Genomic DNA, 5,216 nt, shown 5'->3' with positions numbered 1-5,216 from the left:
TTTTCCCCATTTCTGCTTCTTATTGTCTTGTTTAACTGTATTAGGTGATATCAGATTGGTTGGTTCGGGTTCGGAGAGGTTTTGGAAAGGAATGAGACACTTAGTTTCTTTTGAGTAAGCATAGGTTGAAAAGGTCAACCAGATGTTGACTTGTGTGAAAAAGGGCTCGGATGTGAATTCTGATGATTTGGATAGCTTCGAGACGTGATTTGGGACTTAGAAGCATGATCAGTATATGTTTTGGAGGTCTAGAGTAGATTTAGGCTTGAATTGGCGAAATTTGGAATTTTGGCGTTTTTCGGTTGATAGGTGAGATTTTGATATGGAGGTTAGAATAGAATTCCAGAAGTTGGAATAGGTCCACTATTTCATTTGTGACATGTGTGCAAAATTTCAGGTTATTCGGACGAGGTTTGATAGACTTTTTTATCGAAAGCGGAATTTGGAAGTTTTGAAATTCTTTGGCTTGAATCCGATGTTAATTTGGTGTTATGATGTTGTTTTGAGAGTTCCGAAGGTTGGAACAAGTTTGAATGAGATTATGGGATATGTTGGCATGTTTGGTTGCGGTCCCGAGGGCCTCGGGTGAGTGTCGGGTGGTTGAACGGATCAAATTCATGTCGGAAAAGTTACAGAAAATCTGGTGTTGGTGTTGCAGACATTACGCGAAGGGTTAGCGTGTGATGCAGGAAGTTTGGCCTTCGCGTTCGCGATGTGTGTCCCGCGTTCTCAAAGGGTTAGGTCTAGTGTTCATCGTGAACGCGATGAGTCTCCCGCGTTTGCGTAGAGTAAATGGGAGCAGTTGGGTCCATGTCGTTTGTGCTTCGCGTTCGCGAGCTAGGTATCGCATTCACGATGGGTTGAGGAGCTGAAGCTTCGTGTTTGCGTACAGGGTGTCGCATTCGTGATGAAGGATTAAGTGGTCAACAGAATTTTGTGCTTCGCGAACGCGAGGCATTGACCGCGTTCACGAAGAAAGAAAGGGTCACCTGGGCAGAATGTTTAAAAGGCCATTGTCTGCGATTTTGGGTCTAAACTTCACCATTTTTGAGCGATTTTGGAGTTTTTTGAGAAGAATTGAAGAGGGAATCAAAGGGAAACACTTGGAGGTAAGATTTATGGACTTAATACTCGATCCTATTGTGATTTGTACATAATTAAACATGAAATTTGTGGAATCTAAAGCCTAAAATTGGGGAGTTAGGGCTTGGAATTTGAGACTTTGATTTGAGGATTTGGGGGGGTCATTTGTGGTAGGATTTTGATGTATTTGATATGTATGAATTCGTGAGAGTGTAAGGATTCCAGTTTTGTGATTTTTGTCGAAATCCGAGACATGGGCCCAAGGGTCGGGTTTGGCCAATTTCGGGATTTTTTATGTAAATTTGTTATTTTTGAGTGGGCTTTGTTCCTTTAGCATATTTTGATGGTATAAATCTATTTTTGGATAGATTTGGAGCATCCGGTGGCCGATTCGAGGGGCAAAGGCATTGCGGGCTAGAGTTTGGACCGGATAGAGGTAAGTAATGATTGTAAATGTTGTCCTGAGGGTATGAAACCCCGAATTTCCCATCCTTATGCTATTTTGAGGTGACACACATGCTAGATGACGAGCGTGGGGTCATGCACCGTTGGTGATTGTGACTTAGTCCATCTTGTATGACTGTTAAACCGCGTATTTGATCGAAAACTGTTTGCTACCATTGTGCTTTGGAAAGTATTATCATGTTTTGGGATGAATGTCATATTCTAGCCTCGTGCCAACTGTTTTGGACCCTTAGGGGATTTTTACTACTATTCCTTAGTGTTTTGACTTCATATTTGTACTCAGTCATGCTGTATTCTACTATTTTCATAACTCAGCCATATTTACTTGGTTTTGCCATTTTAAATAATATTTTGGGCTGAGCATCATGTTTTACTGTGCCCGAGCGGCATGAGAGATTTCTGACTGAGTGAGGCCGAGGGCTTGTGTTGTGAGGATATTATGGGATCGGGTTGCGCGCCGCAATAATGTTGTACTGATTCATGATTAGTAGGTCGAGGGCCTGAGTTGTTACGCCACGAGGTGGCTTGTTATGAGGCCGAGGGCTAGTTTGATTATGCCAGAAGATGGCTTGATATAGAGCTTGGGCTGTAGGAGGCCCACCGGAGTCTGCACACCCCCAATGAGCGCGGGTACCCAATGTGAGATGTGATATTGCCCGAGGGGCTGATACGAGTGATTGTGAGGAAGCCCGAGGGGATGGTTCTGTTGGTATTTTGCCCGAGGGGACGATTTATATTTCTATCCTTTTTCTCCCTGTTTTCATCACTCTTTTGAACTACTGAAAGATATTTTAAAGAGGGTTTTATTGAAATGAGATGTTTCTATGAGATTTTACTGCTTTACTGCATTGTCCTGGATTTATACTATTTTGTTGTAGCATTATGTTGTGGTTTACGTGTTTTCTTACTGCTCAGCTGCCTTTACTTTTTTTTCTTACTGAGTTGGCGTACTCACGTTACTCCATGCACCCTGTGTGCAGTTCTAGGAGTCTCGGCTTTTGCAACCCAGTGCTTCTACTTCCTATCTTTATACCGCTTTTGTATTAGCTTGATTAAGACTATGTTGCCTTTTCATTTCTAGAGGAGTCGTAGTTGCTCATGACTAGTGACACCTTAATGTCAGGCTGTGTTTGTTTTCGCATTGCTCTATTCTACTCTATATTTTGGGATTTATACTTATTAATGATTTTAAATGGCTTATTATAATTTTTTTGGTTGGTTTGGGGTTTGTGTTGGCTAGACTAGTTTCATGATAGGCGCCATCACGACCGGGTCCATTTTAGAGTTGGGGTTTGCACGTAAGAGAGTCTATTTTATGTGTAGGTGAACTAGAGATGAAAGTAGAGCAAAAGAGATACTTAAACGTTGAAAGTGTGCTAGAGAATAGTGAAAAGGATAGACCTAGCGAGGCCAGGCTGAAGCTGGCATTACGCTGGCACTGCAAGGCAAAGGCAAGGCTTAGGCTTGGCGCTACAAGGATAAGGTCAGCTTGAAGCTGGCGTTAGGCTGGCGATGCCAGGCCTAGGTCGAGGTCCAGTCTGAGTTTTGAATATTTAATTTATTTCCCGGCTTGACTAGGATTTGACCTACACATTCATGTCTTGTCCTAAGCATATAAATAGACCTGAAAACTCCACTTCGAAGGACTTTTAAAACCGGAGACAAGGATAACTCGTGGAACACTACTTGGGAGATAGAATCATCGATTTGTACGTCCCTACTTTGTAATTTAATTATGCAAATTACTTTGAATATTGTTACTATGAGTATGAGCAGCTAAATTCCTCATCTAGGGTTTTGATGGAGCCTATTGGAGGATGGTTTTTTTGTTATGTTAATATAGATTTGCTATAGTATTCTCTCTATTTGTTCAACTATATGCTTATTGTCGTTGATTGAAGGGCCCTCAATTAACTGTTCCTATTTAGTATGTGTTACTTAGGAGAGAGTGCATACTTAGGTAGTTGTTGAACAACATCACTCCTAGCGTATATGAGGGATCAATACGAAGGGTTTAAAGATGGGATTAGGGATAACGAAACCTTGGTGCGATCTAAATGAGTTGTACTTAAGGCTAGCTAGCGTAATTTGGGAGAATATGTCTAGTATATTGTTGTAATTACTCAGGAGAGAGTTATGACAGTCAGAGTGCTCATGATCAATAGAGAAAGGAAAATTTATAGGAAATGTAGAGGAAAGGATTCTGACAATAGGGGAAATCAGAACCTTAGATCATTCCAATTCTTGTCTACAACCCGTTCGTAGTTAGTTCTTATTTACTGCATTTTTATTACGTAATATTTAGTTAGTAAACATCCAATTTATTACTTAAATATACTGAAGATTGAATACGTGAATTTGTGTGAGTCCAATAGTTGTGTTTGATAGGTTAATTCCCTGTGGGATTCGACTCTGAACTTGTTAACCAGAATATATTTGCAATGACCGCTTTGTCCTTTTTATAAGGCATAATTGGGCGTGTTTAAATTTTGGAGCCGTTGTCGAGGAATTAACGATGTTTTTAATTACAGCTAAAATAAATGCTAAAATTCATAGCGTAGTCAATTTTCTTCAATTTAAACCAAGCACATTGAAATTCTAAAGTTTTTAGTCTTGGGTGTTGCAGGTGCATGCCAAGAAACTCCTCAAGAACTGGTGAAATTTTTGAAGAATTATTAGATCATGAGAAAGTTTTCAAGGTACTGAATTGTGCAAACAAGAAGGGCAAATAGCAACAGAACAAATCCAACCAAACATGGACTACAGAGTAGAAAATCCAAACAATATAAACAATGCGAATGACGCGAACAATCAGGGTGTTGTTCTGTGCCAGAAGCAGCATTGTATGACTGGGCACAACCCACCGCCGACAATTTTGCAACCACAATTGTAGTCCCTCAGATACAAGAGGAATCATTTCAAATCACAAACAACATGCTACATTTATTGCAGAACAAGGGATTGTTCTCAGGGTCATACGTTGAAGATCCTCAGCAGCATATGAAGAATTTCCTGTCGATATGTTTCACGCAAAGGCAACCTAATGTGACACTGAAAGTAATAAGGTGGTTGTTGTATCCATTCTTAGTGATGGGAGCAGCTTAGACTTGGCTTAATTCACTCCCCATAAACTCCATCACTACTTGGGAGGAATTAGTCAAGTAATTTGTGAACAAATTCTACCCACCCAACAAAACTGCTCAACAAATTGATGAGATTTTGAGCTTCAGACATAAACCAGTAGAAACATTACAAGAAATGTGGGAGAGATTCAAGGGCATGTTGGTTAGGTGTCCACATCATAGCATTCCGGAGCAGATGTTGGGGCAGAGGTTTTGCATGGGATTGGCAGATAACTTAAAGGCCAATGTTGATGCTTCAGCAGGTGGAGCATTTTTGAGCAAAATATTCAAAGAAAGTAAGATCCTACTTGACATGGCCCAAAACTCAGGATGGATGATAAGAGACTCTCAAATCACTCATGTAGTTCACTCAGTGGCTTTACATCCAACTAAATCCATAGCTGAAAATATGGCCACTCTAGTGACACAAATGAGTATCCTCACCAAAAAGATAGATGAATCAGGCCAGAAGCAGAAGGTACACATAGTTGATGCAACTAATGGGGGTTTATGTACACAATGCATTAACCAACCATATGTTTGCAT

General features: G+C 40.5%; 1 non-coding gene across 1 annotated transcript; it reads right to left on the bottom strand.

Annotated features, from left to right (window-relative positions):
- Positions 1–4,749: 4,749 nt before the first annotated feature.
- LOC138869803 (small nucleolar RNA R71) lies at positions 4,750–4,856 on the bottom strand. The gene has a single exon (XR_011400056.1). It is a non-coding gene; the product is annotated as a small nucleolar RNA R71 (small nucleolar RNA).
- Between the last annotated feature and the right edge of the window lie 360 nt (positions 4,857–5,216).

The sequence above is a fragment of the Nicotiana sylvestris genome, chromosome 5 (genome assembly GCF_000393655.2).
Source record: "Nicotiana sylvestris chromosome 5, ASM39365v2, whole genome shotgun sequence".
Classification (NCBI taxonomy): Eukaryota; Viridiplantae; Streptophyta; class Magnoliopsida; order Solanales; family Solanaceae; genus Nicotiana; species Nicotiana sylvestris.
This window is presented reverse-complemented; position numbering and strand designations above follow the sequence as displayed.